This window comes from Doryrhamphus excisus, chromosome 3 (assembly GCF_030265055.1).
Source record: "Doryrhamphus excisus isolate RoL2022-K1 chromosome 3, RoL_Dexc_1.0, whole genome shotgun sequence".
In the NCBI taxonomy this organism is placed as follows: Eukaryota; Metazoa; Chordata; class Actinopteri; order Syngnathiformes; family Syngnathidae; genus Doryrhamphus; species Doryrhamphus excisus.
Genome location: NC_080468.1, coordinates 27,695,610 through 27,721,013, shown reverse-complemented (window position 1 = coordinate 27,721,013; position 25,404 = coordinate 27,695,610). Strand labels below are relative to the sequence as shown.

At 42.9% G+C, this 25,404-nt stretch overlaps 1 protein-coding gene across 3 annotated transcripts in view; it reads right to left on the bottom strand.

The window, feature by feature from the left end:
• Positions 1 to 25,404, bottom strand: part of sorcs2 (sortilin-related VPS10 domain containing receptor 2) — a 167,772-nt gene that overhangs the window by 141,271 nt on the left and 1,097 nt on the right. The window lies entirely within an intron of this gene.

The following is a 25,404-nucleotide window of genomic DNA, read 5'->3' as shown; positions in this document are numbered from 1 at the left end:
CTGACTGGTTGGTAGCATGTCAAAAAAACAGGGCACCGTGAATCCAGAGATGTTTAACCATGTTAGTGGTGAACCCTCCATTGCATATGTTGCATATGTTGTATCGATTCTTTAAAAATGATTGATTCTGCTAATTCACATGTTGCCACCAATACAATTGTGCTACAAGCATGCATTTCTGTGCACTTGCAAAAGTTGACTTTTGGGAGATTTTCCAGTAAGTTAACATCTTTATGTCCTGGGCTTGAGAAGCTTGCTAGAATAAGACATTTATTCATTTTCTGTCACATTCGGGCTTGTGAGTTTTGCAGTACGACCCCAGGATGCAGAGAGCAGGACCAAAAGTGCAGATAAAACGTTAAAAGCGGGACACAACAACTACCAAGCAAAAGGCAAACCAAACACAATGAAGCCACAAACGAAAGAGCACACAACTGAACTAAATAGGGAGTGTGAAATTAGAGACAGGTGTGTGAAATGAGTATGCGAGAAAACGGAAGGCAACAAGAAAGGAAGTAGTTACAAAAATAAGAGCATGGAAACCGGAACAGAGGCAAAAAAGGAAACTAAAGGAGCTGCCACGAGAGGGTAACGCCCACATCGTGACATTTTCTACAGCCTATCCCAGCTGTCTTCCGGTGAGAGGCGGGGTATACACTGGACTGGTTGCCAGCCAATCACAGGGCACATACGTATAGACAAACAACCATTCACACTCACATTCAAACCTATGGACAATTTGGAGTTGCTAATTAACCAAGCATGCATGGACTTGAACTCGGGTCTCCTAGCTGTGAGGCTAACCACTTGACCGGCATGCAGCCAGAATAAGACATATCCATACGAATGAATCTTTAGATATGACCTTTTGGCCTACTGAAGGTTATTGGTTATAGCACCACCTGTTGCTTTGGTTGGTGCTGCATAGTAAATATGTAAATATATTGTCAATCAAGCAAAAAGGGCTATACTTTCTATTGAAACTGAGCTTTTTTAAAATGGCATTTAGAACAAAAAAATCTGTGTGTGGACATAGCTTGAAGCAAGGTTTCTTTTATCGGGGCTACAAAGAGATGCTGTGTGCTGGTGTGGGTGTGGAGGTGTGTATAGCAGTTGCACACATACACACACACACACACACACACACAGAAAGAAGAGAAGCCTCTCAAGGGAACACCTCGAGCACGTTGTTGTGTCTGGAGGATGTGTGGACACAACATGACCTTGAGCTTGTTTTTGTGTGCAGCCAGCTAGTCTTTATCTATGTGCCTCCGCTGGAGGAGCAGACACAGGGAGTGGGTTTTGAAAATCATTACAGCATAATAAGCAAAAGGAAAAGTGAGATATGGACTAAGACTGGCTATTTATTGACTTAAGTAACTTGGAATTAAAATGTGTCCCTTTGTATTGGAATCATATGCCGCATTCCACCAGAGGTGTCCAAAGTGTGGACTTGGGGTTATTTGCGGTCCACAGCACATGGCACATCTTAAAGCAGGGGTCTCAAACACGCGGCCCGCGGGCCAAATGTGGCCCGCAGGACACTAGTTTGAGGCCCCCGCCTTGGTTTGATATGGATGCTGTATGGTATCATGTACCCAGAACAAATTATTAAGTTTGATTAATGTTCATGTTAAAGGTTAAATAACTGTTAATAGTTATCCTCCCTATCCGTGTGGAAGTGGTAAGTTTTTGGCTATTTAAGTTTAAAGGAAATAGCTTGAAGGCTACCGTTTAGGTTGCTAGATCTCTAGTTTGCGAGTTAGCATGTGTCTCAAGACCCTGCAGTTGCGCAATATGTTGTAAACAAAAAGAGTATAAATGTGACTATAGTCGTGTTTTGTCATGTCTACAGGGCTCTAATAATGCTTTGTTCATTTTAATCTGAAAAAAATGATTTGTCTACCCACCAACTATATGTGGTTTCTTAAGTTTTTATTATTTGCTGTTTTATTATTTTTATATTTATTTATTACTGATTGATTGATTTTCTTTATTTTTGATTTGTTTATTTTTCATCTTATTTTGTGCAGAAAAATAAAAATGTTTTATCAGAGCTTTTATTGTAGAAAATCGGAACCAAAGCACTGAAAAAGTTTGTATTTTTTTCTGTTTTTAATAAATGCGTTTTTTTTTGTTTGTTTGTTTGTTTGTTTTTGGAAAACCTGATGTGGCCCAGTCTCACCCAGACCCTAGCTCCAGTGGCCCCCAAGTAAATGGAGTTTAAGACCCCTGTCTTAAAGATACAAAGCACTTTGGACACTCATGGAAAACGACGAGATATTTCTTTCCATCATGTGTACTTTATCTTTCCACCCAAAGATAAGCTCATCACATGTTTGAGCAAACCATGCAGCACAAGCTGCAAAATGATGAGAAAAACCCTCCTACCTCTGAAAAGGAGCACTTCTTTTAATCCCTGAGGCACCCCTGTGCTAATGTGGTGAGCGTAAATTAATTACAGCGTTAATTACAGCCAGCGCACCTGAACTCATGCAGCCATCTAAACGCTGCAGGCTTTCAGGGCTTAATCAAACACTGGTGCCAGTCATTAGTTTTTATCGTTAAGCCTTTAAGATAAGGCGCCACATTCTACTGGAACAGCACAATTTTGTCCACAGCGCATATAACATACAGTAGATTGAGCAACGGCACACAGCAGTGTACGCTAATTCCCATTAGCATATTCATACTGCAGCTCGCTTTCATCACTCACAATTTTGTCACACTTGACTGGTGCCGTATTCTCTCCTTCAGCTAAACAATTTCTCTGTTGACATGCATGGGGGTGGTGTTACGGTACGTACTGACGAGTCACTTTCATGTTGGTTGGGCTCACACTCCAACTTGAAATTGAAACTCACCCGCAGATATAATATATAGGAGAGACTTTTCTTAGCCGGATGATATTAAAACTATGTGACAAGCCAAGCAGTACACATTGTCATATGTTTACAATAATACATTGCTATGAATCCAGTCTCGCTAGGAAGGACGCAATACATTTTCATAATCCTGTGGTATAAATCTGAGAGGTGCTGCAATAGAAGTGTGTCGTGCAAAACGTAGCCTTGATACAGAAATATACACAGTTTGAAAAAGTACTTTTAGCAAGCCCTGCTGGGTGTTCATCCATCCACTTTCTATATCCATTGTCCTCATTAGTGTCATGAGTGACAGGCGGGGTACAAGCTGGACTGGTCGCCAGCCAATCACAGGGCACATATAGACAACCACTTATACTCACATTCACAGCGATGGACAATTCGGAGTCTCCAATGAACCTAACATGCATATTTTGGGATCAAGTGAAGAAGCCATGCGTCTTGATAGATGGGTGCATTGATTTGATGCAAATAACCTACATATTAACCAGCAGATGGCATTTAGGTTTAGAACAGGGGTCTCAAACACGCGGCCCGCAGGCCAAATGTGGCCCGCAGGACACTAGTTTGAGGCCCCCGCTTTGATATGAAAGTTTAATGTTAGTGCGGCCCGCGCAAGTTTGATATGGATGCTGTATGGTATCATGTACCCAGAAAAAATTATTACGTGTGATTAATGTTCATTTTAAAGGTTAAATAACTGTTAATTGTTATCCTCCCTATCTGTGTGGAAGTGGTAAGTTTTTGGCTATTTATGTTTAAAGGAAATAACTTGAAGGCTACCGTTTAGGTCGCTAGCTCTCTAGTTTGCGAGTTAGCATGTGTCTCAAGACCCTGCAGTTGTGCAATATGTTGTAAATAAAAAAGTATAAATGTGACTATAGTCGTGTTTTGTCATGTCTACAGGGCTCTAATAATGCTTTGTTCATTTTAATCTGAAATAAATAATTTGTCTACCCACCAACTATATGTGGTTTCTTAAGTTTTTATTATTTGCCGTTTTATTATTATTATTATTATATTTATTTATTACTGATTGATTGATTTTATTTATTTTTGATTTGTTTATTTATTTTTCATCTTATTTTGTGCAGAAAAATAAAAAGTAAGATCTTTGAGAACAGTGGAATGTTTTATCAGAGCTTTTATTGTAGAAAATTGGAACCAAAGCATTGAAAAAGTTTGTATATTTTTCTGTTTTTAATAAATGCGGTTTTTTTTTTTGAAAACCTGATGCGGCCCAGCCTTGCCCAGACCCTAGCTCCAGTGGCCCCCAGATAAATTGAGTTTGAGACCCCTGGTTTAGAATATTTGGGCTGTGTCACGTCATATGTCAAAAAAGCTAAAGCTGTCATATAAATGCCTTACTTTATTGCTGAGCAACATTTGATGCCATGACAAAAATACCAATGTGAATGCTAAGCAAACCAAAAGTCTTTTTTAGTATGAGATTTATTCATTGTTCACTGAGGTATGAAAACAAATGTGAAAAATTGTGAAGAAATCTGTCTTTCTATTTCCACAAGAAGAATATGTCATTACAGGCGTACACAAAGCCACAATGTGAAGAGTCTGTGTGCCCATTGGCCATTATCAGATTAGCAAACCTCTCATACTGTGTTTGCTTTTTTTCCAAGAGCTTTCCCCGTGTGCCTTTGTTCCCCCTGCTGCCTCCATCCGTCCTCCCAGACGTGCCAGGTTACACACCATTGTCCGCTCCAGCACACCCGTACAAATGTGGAAGCGATGAGGAAGCAGTTATTATTATTTTCGGTGATTCTCCCCTCGGGATGGTAATTACAGGATATTATATGGCCTCTCCTTGCAAAGGCAGCGTTCAGTCTGGGTGTAGCAAGACTTCCTACAACCGTCCACTTAGCCAATCAAGGCCAATTAGCTCAAAGCAACGAGATAATAGCAGCCTTTAACTGTTACAAATGCTGGCAAAGTTTCCTTAAAGTGCTCCAACTTCATTGGAAAATGTGATACGGTGTACTATTTTGATATTTGATGAGGGTAAAACTGCACTTAAGATGAGTATGTATATTTTGTCCAAGGCTATTTCGACATGACAAAGGACAAAGAATTGAACCCGCAACCTTCAGGTTGGGAGACGACCACTATACCACCTGAGCCATGCCGATATGGTATATTTTATCCCAGTCTGATGTTAGCATCCTTCCATAGGTTGCTGTTGACTTCCCTTTTTTGTCCAGTCGCGATGGCTATGGTTTTGTGGCTGCTTAAGTTTAGAAGAATTACATTTGAGGCTAACTGGTTAGCTCGCTAGCTTGGCCCTCCAGCATAAGAGTTGCAATGTGGTGTAAACAAATAATAATTGTTGTGTAAAGATGACTATAGGGGTGTTATTTCATGCCCAGAGGGCTCTAATAATGTACAAAAACGTGTCTAGAGAGAGTTATAACCAGATTTTCTATGCTTTAACAATGAAAATATTCCATTTATTAATATTGAATCCCGTATTGTGGAAATTCATTTAATGCATAAAGAAGGCATGACTGTATGTCATAATGCACTAAGTAGATCAGGGGTCTCAAACTAAATTTACCTGGGAGCCACTGGAGCTAGGGTCTGGGCAAGGCTAGGCCGCATCAGGTTTTCCCCCCCAAAAAAACGCATTTATTAAAAACAGAAAAATATACAAACTTTTTCAGTGCTTTGGTTCCGATTTTCTACAAGAAAAGCTCTGATAAAACATTCCACTGTTCTCAAATTAATTATTTAATTCTTAATTTTTATTTTTCTGCACAAAATAAGATGAAAAATAAATAAACAAATGAAGAATAAAGAAAATCAATCAATCAGTAATAAATAAATATAATAATAATAATAATACGGCAAATAATGAAAACTTAAGAAACGACATATAGTTGGTGGGTAGACAAATTATTTTTTTCAGATTAAAATGAACAAAGCATTATTAGAGCCCTGTAGACATGACAAAACACGACTATAGTCACATTTATACTCTTTTTATTTACAACATATTGCGCAACTGCAGGGTCTTGAGACACATGCTAACTTGCAAACTAGAGATCTAGCGACCTAAACGGTAGCCTTCAAGTTATTTCCTTTAAACTTAAATAGCCAAAAACTTACCACTTCCACACGGATAGGGAGGATAACTATTAACAGTTATTTAACCTTTAACATGAACATTAATCAAACGTAATCATTTTTTCTGGGTACATGATACCATACAGCATCCATATCAAACTTGCGTGGGCCGCATTAACATTAAACTTTCATATCAAGGCGGGGGCCTCAAACTAGTGTCCTGCGGGCCACATTTGGCCCGCGGGCCACGTGTTTGAGACCCCTGAAGAAGATAAACAGTAATATTCATGTTCAATATGAACAAAACTTGCTGCGTTTAAGCGGGCTTACAAGCATGTGAGGTCAAACCCAATTGAATCCGGTTCTGACTCAGATTTCCCATTCAGAAGCCATACGGAAAACCGTGTTCAACGATAAAGAAAACATAATGCTGGAAGTAGAGGCGTGACAAACTATTGCAATATTTAACCCCACGGTCGAGCCACTATGAATACATTTCATAAATAAGTACTACCGTATGCAATCTACATTTTAGCAGCTTGTCTCAACAAAAGTCATGAAAAAATCATGACCAAATCCTATTCCAAAGGAAGACACCTTATTCTTCTTCCCAGCACTTTCATTGCGAATTGAAGTCATTTTTCTGAGATCCTTATTTGGTTTGATGCTATCTGACAGGATGTAACGTGCACCGTTTTTATTGTGAAGGCTGAACGTGCACTGTTTTGTCTTTGGGCTCTTGATGGCCGTGTGATGTGACGACAGGACGAGATTCCGTGCGAATAAAAAGTGCCTCCCAAGCCTTTCTTTCATCGTGTTGATATTGCACAACCCTCGCTTACATAAGATACATATAGAAAGTCCAAAGGCCCAAATTAGAAATAATACTGCTTCGATATGAACTGATCTCACATCTCTAGTCTATGACAGGTCTGGTGCCCCTGGTATAGCTGGTTAACTTATTTTTAGTTCCATGACGTTACATCATTTCTCTTATGCGAGTGTTTTGGGGTTTGCGTGAGTTTTGTTATTTGCAGTATTTTTCTTTAACATTTGTGTTTGATCAAGATTTTGGATCGTTTCTGTGTCTGGAGCGTTTGTCCCTGTCAACCACTGTATAAAAGCATGTGAAGTCAAACCACGTTTCATCTGGTTCTGATTCAGATTGAACATTTAGAAGCCATACGGAAAATCCCATTAATCATTCATTCATTCATTTTCTACTGCTTTTTCCTCACGAGGGTCGTGGGGGTGCTGGAGCCTATCCCAGCTGTCTTCGGGCGAAAGGCGGGGTACACCCTGGACTGGTCGCCAGCCAATCACAGGGCACATATAGACAAACAACCATTCACACTCACATTCATACCTATGGACAATATGGAGTCGCCAATTAACCGAGCATGTTTTTGGAATGTGGGAGGAAACCGGAGTACCCGGAGAAAACCCACGCATGCACGGGGAGAACATGCAAACTCCACACAGAGATGGCCGAGGGTGGAATTGAACCCTGGTCTCCTAGCTGTGAGGTCTGCGCGCTAACCACTCGACCGCCGTGCCGCCCAACCATTAAATCATAAACAAGGGTATTTTTTTTTACGATAGCAGTAGAAAAATATCAATGACAGCAGTGGCAAACATTAACCTGTGGAAGGTTAAATGTTGCACATGCACAGCAGGTAGTAAACAGCAGCAGCACGTGCGGAAAGTAGCTGCAATCGTGTCATCACGTATATAAATACGACGTACATGTGCCCGCTTCAGCACGTCGGTGTCAGCGGGCCCACAGTGGCTTAGCGAATAGGAGCCACCCCACCCAATCATGTATTCATGGGAAAACTCCGGTGACAGTTTATACATGGACAAGCTGGTCTGCTTTAAGCCAGCCAATTGTGGCTGAAATTGAAAAAAGGAAGTGGAAGTCTGTGACAATAGCACGAGTCGGGCAAAGCTTAGAAATGTTAGCCAGGGCTCTAATGGGAAAAATAATATTCTTTAATATGTCTGGAAGCTATTATAGTATTAAACCTAGGCGACGATAAAAATGGGTTTTTTTCTGTTCATTCTGACAAATATCAGAGCCAGGTGATGACATATACGGTAAGGGGGTTTGGGTACACAAAAAAGCCATGAAAACACTCACAACATTGTAATGAGAGCCAGTACAAAAGCTCTGTCAAAAATTGATCTGAATTTTGACTGATTATACTGAGTATATATACTGAGTATATTTGTTATAATTGTCGTTATGTCGTAATGTTTTATCAAGACGATACACAAGATTGGATCTCAATTCTAACATTACTTTTAAAAAATAGAAATATATAATCACAATACATTGCAATGTTCATTCATTCATTTTCTACCGCTTTTTCCTCACGAGGGCCGCGGGGGGTACTGGAGCCTATCCCAGCTGTCCTCGGGCGTGAGGCGGGGTACACTCTGGACTGGTCGCCAGCCAATCACAGGGCAAACAACCATTCACACTCACATTCATACCTATGGACAACTTGGAGTGGCCAATTAACCTAGCATGTTTTTGGAATGTGGGAGGAAACCGGAGTACCCGGAGAAAACCCACGCATGCACGGGGAGAACATGCAAACTCCACACAGAGATGGGGGTGGAATTGAACCCTGGTCTCCTCGCTGTGAGGTCTGCGCGCTAACCACTACACCGCCGTGTAGACTCTGTACTAGCGTACACACAGGCTCCACTTCACCTATTGAGATAAAAAGGGCTCACTCCATTCATGCCGTTGTTCCATGGAAGAAACACCTCAAGGTGCTGAAACCAGTGAATTCCCTTCCTGCTTGATTGGAAACCGGAGATGAGGCAAACACACACGCATACATTGAGGCTGGCAAAATAATAGAGTTGAATTTAATTTATTGTGTGATTAAATCTTTTATTTATTATCGCCCCAAGCCAAGTGCTTGCAAGACAGTTTTTTTTTTCTGAGCGAGATATCTTGCCCCTTTTTAGTCTCAATAGATCTTATGACACAAGATCTTGTGATACCCCTTGCGTCTAATACAAATTTGGACCGACAGGACAGAGCAGGAGGGGATAGAAAAGAAGAGAACTGAAACTTAAACTATGTTCTACTGCTGATTACAAAAGATTACTACTACTAAAGTTGGAAATAAAGCTCAAGTGAGTAAGAAGACAGCTCTAGCCTTCCACTCTCCGAGATACTGTAAATTCCAGACTGAATATAAGCTTCACCCACAAAACTTTCATTCATTCATTCATTCATTTTCAACCGCTTTTCCTCACGAGGGTCGCAGGGGGTGCTGGAGCCTATCCCAGCTGTCTTCGGGCGAGAGGCGGGGTACACCCTGGACTGGTCGCCAGCCAATCACAGGGCACATATAGACAAACAACCATTCACACTCACATTCATACCTATGGACAATTTGGAGTGGCCAATTAACCTAGCATGTTTTTTGGAATGTGGGAGGAAACCGGAGTACCCGGAGAAAACCCACACAAGCACGGGGAGAACATGCAAACTCCACGCAGAGATGGCCGAGGGTGGGAATGGAACCCTGGTCTGCGCGCTAACCACTCGACCACCGTGCCGCCCCCCACAAAACTTAAGTGAAAAAAAGATGTTGAATACATACATGGGTCGCATTTCTCCAAAAACCACAGGTGCCCACGTTCTAACATGGGATATTTATATAATAGAAAGAACACACTATAAACCTTGCAATCCTGCCGACACTCAGTGCTCCCAGCGTCACTCGTCAGCTCTGGTGAGAAGTGAGACGCTTATTTTAATTGGAGTTCAACAGCTGCCACAGTCATAGCAATCAAAGCATAAGCTGTAGTAATTCTACACTTGAACAAACTCTAATTTAAGGTTTGTCAGATCACAACATGACTTCAAAACCTGATAGTAGCATCGACTTTACGACTCCAATTGACTACTTCTTGAACCGGCAAGCTAGGTATCATGGGAACTGTAGTTCTTTTAGTCATACATTAGATCAGGGGTCTCAAACACACAGCTCGTGGGCCAAATGTGGCCCGCAGGACACTAGTTTGAGGCCCTCGCCTTGATATGAAAGTTTAATGTTAGTTTGATATGGATGCTGTATGGTATCATGTACCCAGAAAAAATTATTACGTTTGATTAATGTTCATGTTAAAGGTTAAATAACTGTTAATAGTTATCCTCCCTATCCGTGTGGAAGTGGTATTTTTTTGGCTATTTAAGTTTAAAGGAAATAACTTGAAGGCTACCGTTTAGGTCGCTAGCTCTCTAGTTTGCGAGTTAGCATGTGTCTCAAGACCCTGCAGTTGTGCAATATGTTGTAAATAAAAAAAGTATAAATGTGAATATAGTCGTGTTTTGTCATGTCTACAGGGCTCTAATAATGCTTTGTTAATTTTAATCTGAAAAAAATAATTTGTCTACCCACCAACTATATGTGGTTTCTATTTTCTACTATGAATGAGTGGTCTGCTGGGGAAAGAAAAAGCCTACACATTACCACTTCCACACAAAATGGGAGGATAACTTTTTTCACTCCATCACGTCAGACCTGCTACGGCTGACGTTATGATTTCATTTCAATTTGCCACATTATGCTTTTACCCATAATTCCCCATTTCCCATACAGAATTTCAGTTCAGCCTCAGCAGTCCAGTATTCTCTAGTTATTATTTAGTTATCTTGTATTGGATCTCATTAGATCTGCACCATTAACATCCTAATTGCAGTCATGGGGGTGGCGCACGTTGTTGTCTTGTCTTGTGTGCAGGTGCCGCTGGGCTAATTGGAGCCGAGCTGACCCATAAAATTGGGTCTTTATTCCACGAAATTCCCAACAGAGGTTGGGCATAGCATTGCATCTCTTTGTAACGCGATGATGTGTTTGACAAAGCAGAGCGTGGTGGAGGGCAGCGGAGGCGCTTGCTGGGATGTTCCTGTTTTTCACCACCTGCTCAGGAAAGATCTTCAAATGAAACCGCTTTAAGAAATCCCCCCAGATAGGAATAAAGATTAGGATCAAACTTAAGGAGCCTTGACGATGGAGAGATAATCCTCTCTGCTGGGTGGTGGGGGATCATACACAATATTTACACAACACCAACCGCCGGCTTTGTGCACAATTAGAAACCAACAACCCTAAAATTCAGGGGTGGGCGTCTGCCATTCAGAGCTTCTTGCTGAAGAGCAACTTTCACGACAATGATGTCACGGTAAAATCCCAATAGAAGCTGAATCTTACTACAGTGGGACCCGCTAACAGGTGCTAACCATACTTGGATCCAAATTACATTTTTTTACACCATCACTGCCTAGCATATGTTACTAATAGTGGTTGCAGAGAACATTGAACAGAGAATTAAATTGGTGTTTTTGTAAATGTCAGGCTGCATGGTGGCCGAGTGATTTGCATGTAGGTCTCACAGTCAGGTGATCGTGATCGAGTCCCGGCTTGTGCATTTGAATGTTCTCCCCGTGCATGCGTATGTTTTATCCAGGTACTCCGATTTCCTCCCACATTCCAAAAACATGCATGTTAGGTTAAGTGGCAGGAAGACGGTGGCATATAGTACATTGAAATGCGTCCCTATTTATCAAGTCCCTGACAACCATGTTCTTATTACTAGTTCCCACTTCAGTCATCGCTGACATACATGGTCAACCGTCACCAGAACAACAATTGTTCTCTGTTTACCGTATTAACCTACAGTCTACCAAGCAACTAATAAAATTATATTTCTCTGCTTGTTGACCACTGAAAGATAGATTGGGGCATGTAGGAAAGCTTTATTGTCATTACCACAGCAGCTCTGTGAGTATAAAATATTATATCAATACAGAAGAACCTAATGGTATAAAAAACTGTAGTGAGACCAGCCATGTTATTTAGCCTTGAGACAGTGCCACTGAGGAAAAGACAGGAAGCAGAACTGGGGGTAGCAGAGATGGGGATGCTGAGGTTCTCATTGGGAGTGACCAGGATGGATAGGATCAGGAAGGAGTACATCAGAGGGATATTACATGTTAGAGGCCTTGGAGATCAAGTCAGAGAGGCCAGACTGAGATGGTTGGGACATGTCCAGAGGAGATGTAATATAATATTCATTCATTCATTTTCTACCGCTTTTCCTCACGAGGGTCGCGGGGGGTGCTGGAGCCTATCCCAGCTGTCTTCGGGCGTAAGGCGGGGTACACCCTGGACTGGTCGCCAGCCAATCACAGGGCACATATAGACAAACAACCATTCACACTCACATTCATACCTATGGACAATTTGGAGTCGCCAATTAACCTAGCATGTTTTTGGAATGTGGGAGGAAACCGGAGTACCCGGAGAAATGTAATATAATATAATTAATATAATTAACATAATGGTAGAAGGATGCTGCGTTTAGAGCTGCCAGGTAGGAGGCATAGAGGAAGACCAAAGAGGAGGTTTAAGGTTTTTACCTAAATAAAAATATGCAGAAATGGAGGAAAAGAGGGGTGTATTGATTACAACATTCTGGTCTAATTACCAGTCTAACCCGCCAATTCCAATTTTGTTTTAATTGCACTTGAGGTAGTTTTCTCAAATAGAAATGAAAACTTTTGAACATTGTTGTCCAAACTATTAAATTCCATCAACTCCTTTAGACTTTTATTTTTCACATTTTAAAAACAAACTAAACTTGCACAACCGGTTACACTGCAGACTTAATTTCAGCCTCTCACCAAAAAAATGCCACGAACTCCAGAATGTTTCTCGTAGTATCTTTGCTCTAAGTGCTAAAGTGGGGCACCGTCTAGCTTTCCATCGTTGCTGTGGTATTGCACAAAAGATCAGTTGATAGGATCGTTTTTCACATGTAAGGATCCGCCCCCAAAATTAAGGAAATTAAGGAAATCAGCAATTCAAATCGACATTCAAAAAGGAAATGATATCAATAATATTCTCCTTGTATCTCTGCCCAAAGTCACAAGTAAAGGTCCAAGCAATGGTTAGTTTTTGGCCATCCTAGGGGAGTAGACTTAAATGGGTTCCACTGCTTCTTGAAAAAGACCAGAGTTGGCGGGGATCTCTTCTTAAGAGCAGCATAGTGGAATTTTGGTTTAATAGTGTCTGGAGGGGCGTGGCCTTGGGGTTTAACAAGGCTATAACAATGTGGAGGAGAATGTTTCTTTCCACGGGCCACTGGAGTTCAAGTGCCTGGCCTTTCTTGCAGCTAAATATTAGGACAAAATGATATACTTTTTATCTTTTTTGCATAATTATATGTTAGAGCGGGCGGCACGGCAGTCGAGTGGTTAGCGCACAGACCTCACAGCTAGGAAACCAGGGCTCAATTCCACCCTCGGCTATCTCTATGTGGAGTTTGCATGTTCTCCCCGTGCATGCGTGGGTTTTCTCCGGGTACTCCGGTTTCCTCCCACATTCCAAAAACATGCTAGGTTAATTGGTGACTCCAAATTGTCCATAGGTATGAATGTGAGTGTGAATGGTTGTTTGTCTATATGTGCCCTGTGATTGGCTGGCAACCAGTCCAGGGTGTACCCCGCCTCTTGCCCGAAGACAGCTGGGATAGGCTCCAGCACCCCCCACGACCCTCGTGAGGAAAAAGCGGTAGAAAATGAATGAATGAATGAATGAATATGTTAGAGCGGGCGGCACGGCAGTCGAGTGGTTAGCGCACAGACCTCACAGCTAGGAAACCAGGGTTCAATTCCACCCTTGGCCATCTCTGTGTGGAGTTTGCATGTTGCTCCGATTTCCTCCCACATTCCAAAAACATGCTAGGTTAATTGGAGACTCCAAATTGTCCATAGGTATGAATGTGAGTGTGAATGGTTGTTTGTCTATATGTGCCCTGTGATTGGCTGGCGACCAGTCCAGGGTGTACCCCGCCTCTCGCCCGAAGACAGCTGGGATAGGCTCCAGCACCCCCCACGACCCTCGTGAGGAAAAGCGGTAGAAAATGAATGAATGAATATGTTAGAGCCAAATAGGTGTACCTAATGAAGCGGCTGGGACAGTATGAGAGACCATTTTGTTTTTTGCTTTCTCACGCCTCCCACACGGTCGCCTCCCCATGTAAGCACTGACGCTACTAATTGCTAATCGAAGTGAGTCACAAATTTGCGGCTCGCTTAGTTTGCCTTTTTGTGTCTTTTTTTCGCCCAGCTTTGCATCCATTAACACTTTCTAATGCGATATCTCTGTGTGGGAAATAAAACACTGAGTCAGCTTTAAAGTTGACTATAACAAGACAACTGCTAACATGGGTTAGCTAACTGTGTGTGTAGCTTGTAATTACCTGAACAAAACAAAGTGTCGGAATTGTTTGAATATTACATTTGCTATTAGGGAAATAGCGTCTATATAGTGCTGCACTCTCGCCATTTGATCTTGATGTGCCTTTTCTAAAACAGACTTTCTTCAGTGCCCCAGGGACCGAGCCTACCATATTCATTCTGATTTGTAGACTATATAACTTTGGACAGAATGTTGTTTAATTAGGTTGTTTAATTTCAAGGTTTAATTTAAACAATTGAAATTCATTCATTCAGTTTTTTATGCTGGAGCCTATCCCAGCTGTCTCCGTGCGAGAGATGGGGTACACCCTGGACTGGTGGCCAGCCAATCACAGGGCACATATAGACAAACAACCATTCACACTCACATTCATACCTATGGACAATTTTGAAACCGGAGTCCCCGGAGAAAACCCACGCATTACACGGGAAAAACATGCAAACTCCACACAGAGATGTCCGAGGGTGGAATTGAACTTGGGTATCCTAGCTGTGTGGCATGCGTGCTAACCACTTCACCAATGTGCAGCCGTCATTTACTTTACCTGGTATATTTTTTCAATAATTGACACAAATTTGGTCACGGCGGTCGAGTGGTTAGCGTGCAGACCTCACAGCTAGGAGACCAGGGTTCAAATCCACCCTCGGCCATCTCTGTGTGGAGTTTGCATGTTCTCCCCGTGCATGCGTGGGTTTTCTCCGGGTACTCCGGTTTCCTCCCACATTCCAAAAACATGCTAGGACAATTTACGGTGGCCAACTGTGTGGTTAACATGCTAACCACTGGTAGCTTAAAGTGATTTTTTGTTTTTCATGAAACATGAAAAACTCCAACTAGGCTACTAATTGTCATGTCTTCTGGAAGAGGAAGAGGTCTGGCGTCTCCTTGGCATTATCACTCGCCATGCATTTGTTTAGTAGTAAGCATGTGTTATACTTCCTGTTTCTCACTTAATGTGTATTGTGTGTGTATTCAGTGTGTACTGTACCAACAAATCCAATTTCAAATACCATTACACTATTCGTTTCATCTCAAAATACACTTCCTGTTGACTTGCGTGCCGGGCTTTCTGTTGCTGTTACTGTAATTGGCTTAAGCTGGAACCGAAAATAACCACATTCCTGCCAAGTGGAGCACTTCAGGTGAGGAGCTGCAATGTGAGAACATGGGAGCGGCTTTAGTGCCGAGGGGCCGAGACGATGCAATCTCTAGAAGTGTTGTGGAGAAACCCCGCTGGGCCACATTTGACAACTCCTTAAGGGATTCTATAAGACGGTGGAGGAGGGTAGAAAAAAAGGCTTTGTACACTTCCCTCATGGTGCGGTCGCTTCACACCGCCCCCTCACACAAGGAACATATCACAGGTTGGCAATGCAACATCATCAGCTCATCAAACCACAACACAGCGTTCTCACATTATGAACGCACAGGAGACACCGTGCTTCCCCTTTTCTTCCTTCGTTTTGTGGAGACGCTTCTTAACCACTTCACAGTGGAAAATATTTTAAATTTGAGATGCACAATATATTTTTTTTTCAAACTGATACTGGTAACTTTCTGCCTCTCAAGAACGATATGATACAGATAACTGAATGACTTTCTTTGTATCTGCTTTTTTTCTGTAGTTTGTGCACACCAGGATGTTAGAAGGACTCGAACTAATGTGGATTTGACCCACTGTCCTAATCAAATATCATGACATTACTACAACCACTATCAGGAGAACCAGAGTATAGAGCGGGAGGAGTCACCTGGCGTGGCCCAGCAAGGTCCACTGTTTTGGGGCGCCCGGTCTGAGTAGCCAGTGTGACGTCATGGAGGTCTCGGGGGAGCCTTATGCACTTTTCAAACGCCGCAGCACAACAAGCCCCAAGTGTAGCAACAATTGTGTTTCAGGCGGTTTCCACTCCAATAGGAATAGTTTCAAAAACGCACATCTACATGCGCATCCCAAAGTAAGGGGCCATGCAGTCATGGACCGTGGAGACAATTTTAAACAATCCATACCAAGATGAGGATAGTTTGAGTTTTCAAAAATCTTCACTGTGGCTGGAGTTTTCAAAAGATTCATTTTTTAATAAAAAAAAAACCTGCGTGTGCGTGTTTATGAGAGGCCAAAACGCATAGAAAAATATGCGATTTTGAAATATCCATATTCATGTTGACAGGGCCTCAGTGCGCTTGATGTTTTTTTTTTCCTTCATCCCGGAGCATTTGGTACAGCTAGTACAAAAGCTCAGGCGACGCCAGGCGACGTCACGCCGCGTCACGTGGCATCACACAGCGACGTCACGCGACGTCACATGATGTCAGGCGACATCACGCGATGTCAGGCGACGTCACGCGACGTCAGGCGACGTCAGGCGACGTCACGCGGCGTCACGCGGCGTCAGGCGACGTCACGCGGCGTCAGGCGGCGTCACGCGGCGTCACGCGGCATCACGCGGCGTCACGCGGCGTCAGGCGGCGTCACACAGCGACGTCAGGTGACGTCACACGCCGTTAATGTCACAGGCACGAGGAAAGGGAGCGCTTGATTTGCTCACCTGCACAGTACAGGTAAGCTCAATCTCATTGGGGCATATTTTTTAATTTGGTTAGCACGCAGGCCACACAGCTCGGAGACACAAGTTCGATTCCACCCTCGGCCATCTCTATGTGGAGTTTGCATGTTCTCCCTGTGCATGCGTGGCTTTTCTCCGGCTTAGTCCCACATTCCAAAAACATGCTAGGTTAATTGGCGACTCCAAATTGTCCATAGGTATGAATGTGAGTGTGAATGGTTGTTTGTCTATATGTGCCCTGTGATTGGCTGGCCACCAGTCCAGGGTGTACCCCGCGTCTCGCCCGAAATTAAATAAACCAAACCACCGGAGGACTCCACCAGGATTCCAGTGGGAGTTTCCAGGGAAACATGAGAGCAGGACTATCAGTCAGGAAAGTGAAGCTGAAGACACAATGGAGTAGACGGGATGGGAAAAACAACAGTTCTCTTCTTTGTAGAGACAAAACTGGAGGGGCTGAAAACATGTAAAAATCCCTGCTGTGTGTGTTTTTGCACTCCAAACAAATGAAAGACAGCGAGGTAGTCACCATACTGTTGGAGCTCACTTAAGTCTGCGTCCACTCTGCAAACCATCTGCCAACACTGAAGCCAGTAAAAAAAAAAAAGCACTGGATGAAGATCTTATCTCTGGAGAACCTCAATAATCCAAAAGCGCTTTTAGGCTTCACACGAACGACTCACTATTGTTTCCACAGCTAACAGATGGCACCAAGGCAAAGAACGGGATAGTCGGTTCTGCTGTGCCAGCTACCTCAATTAGATATCAATTGTTGTACGTCAATGCCCCTCGGATTGGCTGACTCATGTCAACATAAATGGATCAAAGCTGTGAAGTTTCCCATTTTCCACAGGAAAGTATTGCAAATATTGTCCCGTAAATCACCGGTATTTTACCCTTCATTTAAATCAAATCCTCACAGGTACTGCAGGTGACGATGGCGACATGGTGCTTGTCACAGGCAGTAAAAAAAAAAAGCATGGAGGCTACTGGCAATGTTGCTCCAGGTGGTGAAGATGGCTTCATGGAGGGCATTCCCTTCCCATTCATTCCCAAATTGTTGTTATTCCTCTGGAAGTAGTTTTGTCAGGCGAGCATTGTGTACTGCAGCTTTGTCCTGTTAAATATCCAGTTACTACCACACAGACAAGGGCCTTCAGTCATGAGGGATGCCTCCTGCAACATCTCCATACATCCATCTGCCGTTTGACACCCCTGCACAAACCGCACCATTGTTCTATTGAAGAAAAAAAGCACCCAAGATTATAGGGCGATGGAGATAAGGAGAGGACCTCATTCATCTGGAGGGGCTCAGAGTAGAGCTGCTGCTCCTTCAAATCATTCATTCATTCATTCATTTTCTACCGCTTTTTCCTCGCGGGGGGTGCTGGAGCCTATCCCAGCTGTCTTCGGGCGTAAGGTGGGGTACACCCTAGACTGGTCGCCAGCCAATCACAGGGCACATATATAGACAAACAACCATTCACACTCACATTCATACCTATGGACAATTTGGAGTCGCCAATTAACCTAGCATGTTTTTGGAATGTGGGAGGAAACCGGAGTACCCGGAGAAAACCCACGCATGCACGGGGAGAACATGCAAACTCCACACAGAGATGGTCGAGGGTGGAATTGAACCCTGGTCTCCTAGCTGTGAGGTCTGTGCGCTAACCCCTAGACCACTGTGCCGCCTCCTTCAAATCAAGAGGAACCAAATGAGGTGGTTGGAGCATCTAGTCAAGATGCCTCCAGGACACCTCCCTATGAGGCCCAGCCGGAAGAATGCCTGGGCCACGTCTAACAGCTGGCCTAGGAACGCCTCAGTGGCCGCAATGACTGAACACTTTTGTACTACTATGGTAGACCAGGACCTTAATGAGTTGTAGACACAAATGGGTTGTTGACATAAACAGGTGGGGGTGACAGCAGCAGTTTAATGTCCGCATGTCTAGAATATACAGTACATAAAAGGTCAAGTAAGTCATTCATTATGATGTCAAAATGATAGTTGGAATGATTTATTGTCAGCTGCCCCACAAGCGGGGCTCTCTTGGCCGGTGATCTCCCACTAACTGCTGTAATTAAGAACATTTACAGTACATCCTCCAGACACAAGATGGTCACACACAACCAAAAGTGTCATCCGAGCCCTCGGTGAGACAATGATTTATGTAAGGCGGGCCACCGGGGGATGAGCAAGTCGTCAGGTGGTACTGTTACCGCTATTCACATGCAAGGCAGACATAAGGAAATGAAGCGAGGACCGGGGATGATTTACATTGGGGAGGTTTGCGGAGCGACGAGATAAACGTGGAGTTCCGCTCACATGTGCAAACAATTTCCCGCCGCGAAACAACCGGGGGCCAAATGAATTGTCTGTTCAGCATGGGAAGCGTAAACGAATGCCTTTCATGTTAAGTCAGGAACATGACCAGCAGAGGCCATACACACACACACACACACACACACACGGCCATTAGTGGATATTAGCAAATATATATTATAAAACCCTTCAAAGATGACATTCTTATTTTCTTTGGCAACATTCCTGGAAAAAAAGTATCACGGTGTCCAATTAGAGGAGCACATACAACTGTTAGCTCTATTTGTGGCAGTGTGGGTGGATGCTGCTGGCATCCTCATTGGCTGAAATGAGGCAGGGTAACGACAGGGAAGAGGATATACTTTCTATAAGAACGCCATTGTGCCATATATTTGACATGGCATGGCAACAGCAATGTCATTTGACTATTTTGACTAGAATTTTTTAAATAGCACGATTTATACAAATTTGTGTCAATCATTCATTCATTCATTTTCTACCGCTTTTCCTCACGAGGGTCGCAGGGGGGTGCTGGAGCCTATCCCAGCTGTCTTCGGGCGAGAGGCAGGGTACACTCTAGACTGGTTGCCAGCCAATCACAGGGCACATATAGACAAACAACCATTCACACTCACATTCATACCTATGGACAATTTGAAATGGCCAATTAACCTAGCATGTTTTTGGAATGTGGGAGGAAACCGGAGTACCCGGAGAAAACCCACGCATGCACGGGGAGAACATGCAAACTCCACACAGAGATGGCCGAGGGTGGATTTGAACCCTGGTCTCCTAGCTGTGAGGTCTAACCACTCGACCGCCGTGCCAAAATTTGTGTCAGTTATTAAAAAAATATACCAGGTAAAGTAAATGACGGCTGCACATTGAACGAGTGGTTAGCACACATGCAACACAGCTAGGATACCCAGGTTCAATTCCACCCTCTGCCATCTCTGTGTGGAGTTTGCATGTTTTTCCCGTGTATGTGTGGGTTTTCTCCGGGGACTCCTGTTTCAAAATTGTCCATAGGTATGAATGTGAGTGTGAATGGTTGTTTGTCTATATGTGCCCTGTGATTGGCTGGCCACCAGTCCAGGGTGTACCCCGCCTCTCACCCAAAGACAGCTGGGATAGGCTCCAGCACCCCACGCGGTACCTCACCGCATTCAATTCATGAAGGCAGATTTAGAAAAGTGACATATCCCACCATTTCTTAATTACAGATTTGACTGAACTCTCTGGGATGACCATTTCCTGTTCCACACTTTTCAGTGACTTTTTCTCTGACTTGCTTTTTGTCTTCATGTTACAATTGTAGCAATTGGAATTGTACAATTGGAATACTGGGCCTCCCAGACACAGATGTTTTTACACTTCAATCACTTGACATACATTAACGACACTCAGTGATCTCCATTTCACTAACTGTTTCACTGCAGGCATCAACTAAGCGGATCTCTTGTGAATTGGGTCACTCACTTGAAAGGGGGTGAATATTTCAGCACTTATTTGACATCATATATTTGTGATTAATTGACACCAGTTTGTAAAAATCAGTTTTCACTTTGACATGAAAGGAACTTTATTTCTAATTATTTAAAAAAACAAAGCCAAATGACATTAACCATGATGAAAGCAACAAAAGGCTGGAATATCCATGGGTTGGCACAGTACAGAATAGGGATGGCACAATTCTATATTGATATTGCATATCAGATTTTATCACATACTACAGTATTAATTGGCCCTGTACCCTAGAAACCACCCATGAATGATACGGGAAAAGGCCAAAATGATACTGTGTCAAAGCCCAGGGCAGTGATACTGATAAAATATAGAGTTTAACCATGTCCAGTATCGGCCCCCGTAGCTGTCCACTCAGAGCGCGCTGCTCTGGTATCGTGCCCGTGAAACAACCAATCAGAGAACAGCTCACAAGCATGAACACACACTATAAATATTCCTAGTGCTTCTCCAGTCACCAAACTTGATTAATGGAACTTTAATTGTCAGACATTGATAAGATAAGGCGGTCTAGTGGTTTGTGCGCAGACCTCACAGCTAGGAGACCAGGGTTCAATTCCACCCTCGGCCATCTCTGTGTGGAGTTTGCATGTTCTCCCCGTGCATGCGTGGGTTTTCTCCGGGTACTCCGGTTTCCTCCCACATTCCAAAAACATGCTAGGTTAATTGGTGACTCCAAATTGTCCATAGGTATGAATGTGAGTGTGAATGGTTGTTTGTCTATATGTGCCCTGTGATTGGCTGACAACCAGTCCAGGGTGTACCCCGCCTCTCGCCCAAAGACAGCTGGGATAGGCTCCAGCACCCCATGCGACCCTTGTGAGGAAAAGCGGTAGAAAATGAATGAATGAATGATAAGATAAGACTGTTGATAAAATATTATTGTTGAAATATTTTTGCAATTATTGTGTTTACAGTGATTAGATATAATACATGTAATAAACTGAAAATTTTCTGGAAACAAAATGGTCTTTTGATTAAATAGTACGTGATAATAAGCTCATGATTAAATAGTATGTGATAATAAGATCTGCACATATCTGCCTGCATTTGAAATCTATGATATTGGCCGACAAGCAGTCGATCCAGCAGCAGGCAGATAAGGTCCATGTGATCACAACAACGCTAGATACTAACATGTTAAGCAAGGAGCAGGAGGGACGTCGGCTGTGTGTACTTTTCGTTAAATTCCGATTAAAAGTATGTTGCAGCTGAGTGCGACACTCACCACGCACAACTTTGTGGGTTTTAGCAATCGAGGACTGATAACTGCAGGTGTACCGAGCCATGCAAACAACTGCGGTTCAGCACGTAACGTTCAGGGTTCAGAATTTCCTCATTTTTTCTTTAAAACTTTATTTCTTTAGCACCGATGCCTGGGGCTTGCTGGGGGCGGCAGAATGTGGCGTCTCAGATAGATATAGTATATTAAAATTGATCTGCAGTACATTTAAAAGGCTCAATATGAAAACTGGCTGCTTTGGACACAAAATATATTGGCTGGTGAGCGGAGTAATAAGTAACTCTTGCTTCATGAATGTTAGTAGACCTCCACAGCTTTGTCCTCCTCATCAATACTGGATTCCTAAAAGCCTGAATAGTGAACTTTTATCTTGATGCTGCTTTCTTTTTCCCTTGAAAACCTGCGTGCTGTGCTTCTAAAAGAGACTTCAAAAGAGAGCGCTGTCGGGCTGCAGGGAAGGAGCTCTTCTTGCTTCACATATTGAACTGTCCAATCACGGCTTGCCAAAGTCAAGCCAGGAAGCCCCACATGAGCCAAGCAGCCAATTACGGCACCATTCATCTTGGAATTAAATCACCTCCACCATGACAGGTGTGACCACTTAGTTCCTTTGGGATCGTGTCCTCATCCCAACATTTTGGACGCTTACACGAAAATGAAGCCGCTTCCGGCAATCCTTCTAAGCAACGCTCATAAATGTCAGCCTTGGGGAAATTAAATGGCTGCGTTTGTCTGTGTTTATTGGGCTGGGGTGGACCTTCAATGGAGGAGAAATCCAACCTCCTCAGCTGGCAAAATGCAGGAAGATGGAGAAAGGGATGTCCATCAGCTAAATGGCTGAGAATACTGTGAGAGAGTTGCGTTTTTATTGCTCTTAAATGCTAGTTTAGTCTCAGAAGTCATCATTGAAAGGAAAACTGCATTTTTTTTTGGTTGGAATTTTGACCATCATCCATAATCCTAATGCGAGATGTGAACACACGTCTTTCTTGTTTCTGTGTGTTCAAAAGATATAAAAACAGATAAAAAGACGCAGCTAATGGGTAACACCTATTCCAGCTATTCATTTTATTACTAATCACCTATTTTTTGCCCCCCCCCCTCCCCTTTTTCCCCTTTATATGGCACCCTGGCCAATAGCACTCATCATAATTAATTGAAAAATTAATCCACACAAACAATCAGCACTTCCATAATTGTCTCATGTCTTTTCTTATTTCACAGGATCTTAACTATCACGCATTTAACTATGCTCAGATATCCCAGAAATATACTCCATATTTGTGAATTCAACTTAAATTACATGGTGTCTCTGAACGCAACGCATATCATTGCTCACAATAACACATTCAAGTGGGATTCAAACGTTCTGCTATTATTAAAGAGACTAGCCTGAGGCAAACACATTTTCAGACGAGGTAGCTTGATTTCAATGTTCAGTTCATTTGCAGCTGTGACACAAAAAAGGGAACATTTGAACAATCCAATGAAACCAAGAGTGATGCAAGAAAAATATTTGATTCCTAGTATTTGAAACCTTAAAATATGCCATTTAAGAAACAATGATGGGATTTTCAGAAAATGTGCTATTGAGGTTCCTCATTGCGACAGCTGAGATACTGGGAATTTCATCCCAAATTCTCTGAGTAGAACCATTTTTATTAAACATTTGAATGGGACGCTGTTGACCGTTCCACTGATCCATGGAGTGTTTACGTGGCCAAGGTCACTGTCTTGAAGTGCTACCACTTGCTCATGTATTCCAATTCCTGCTTTTTTGGGGTCATAATACGTGCCTTCCGTGTACAAAATGTCGTTGCGCTACTTTGGTAAGTACTCGGCTTCATCACTGTCGGACCATTTCCCGAGATGCAGGGATGTAATGCGTACGCTGGGAGTGATAAACCAATGAGAGAATATGTACAGTACGTATGCTTAAGGTCCACCACGCCTCCGGGGCTGCACAACGACATTGTGCCTATCTCTCTACTACTGTGAAAAAAACAAGTGAAGCAAATAAATTCGGAGCTTGCCATGATTCCAGAAGGATGAACAAAAGAACACGGAGGCAGCGAGTTACGCCACCGAATGTGTATGTTTTGGGAATGATTGTGGATGCTTGGGCTTTGGCAAAAGCCGGCATCATTGCTGAACAACTTCTAACCTTTGCATACTAAAATAAAAAAGTAACAAAAGTGAGGAAAGACTTGGTCCACTGGTGTCCACTTTGTAGGCCATTGCAGCCATCAGTCCACTCAACTTTTTATATATATACATTCATTCATTCATTTCCGACCGCTTTTCCTCACGAGGGTTGCGGGGCTGCTGGAGCCTATCCCAGCTGTCTTCAGGCGAGAGGCGGGGTACACCCTGGACTGGTGGCCAGCCAATCACAGGGCACATATAGACAAACAACCATTCACACTCACATTCATACCTATGGACAATTTGGAGTGGCCAATTAACCTAGCATGTTTTTGGAATGTGGGAGGAAACCGGAGTACCCGGAGAAAACCCACGCATGCACGGGGAGAACATGCAAACTCCACAATGCCCGAGGGTGGAATTGAACCCTGGTCTCCTAGCTGTGAGGTCTGCGTGCTCACCACTCGACCGCCATGCCGCCCTTTTATATATACACATTCATTCATTCATTCATTCATTCATTCATTTTCTACCGCTTTTCCTCACGAGGGTCGCGGGGCTGCTGGAGCCTATCCCACCTGTCTTCGGGCAAGAGGCGGGGTACACCCTGGACTGGTCGCCAGCCAATCACAGGGCGCATATAGACAAACAACCATTCACACTCACATTCATACCTATGGACACTTTGGAGTGGCCAATTAACCTAGCATGTTTTTGGAATGTGGGAGGAAACCGGAGTACCCGGAGAAAACCCACGCAAACTCCACACAGAGATGGCCGAGGAACCCTGGTCTCCTAGCTGTGAGGTCTGCGTGCTAACCACTCGACCGCCGTGCCGCCCTTTTATATATATATACACACACACAATGAAACAATAAAAATAACAAAAATGGAATGGAAAAAAAGAGCAGCTATTTAAATATATTAGAATAAATTCATAAAATTGAGAAAAGGCTTTTTATCAACATACAATACTATCATACAGTAATTTCAAAAGCTGAAATATGAACAAAATTACTTGAAGAAAGTTGAAATATTTGTAAAACTGAAAATCACAACAGCATAACTGGAAAAAAGTTCATACTAGTAAAACATTTCATCCATAAGACAAAGCTGAAATGTTTTTTTTTCTTTAAATGCTTTTGTAAAATGTAAATGCAAATTATAAAATATCAAAGTGGCTTGAGAATCCCTTGATTTTTCAATACACGGTCCTCCCTGGGAAAAGTTTGGACACGCCTGACATTACCCAATACTTTGCTGGCTGACACTATTTAGTCAATATCACACTCGGAATGTCCACCCATACAAAGTCCTCATGTGTAAACACTACTGTCAATACGAATAT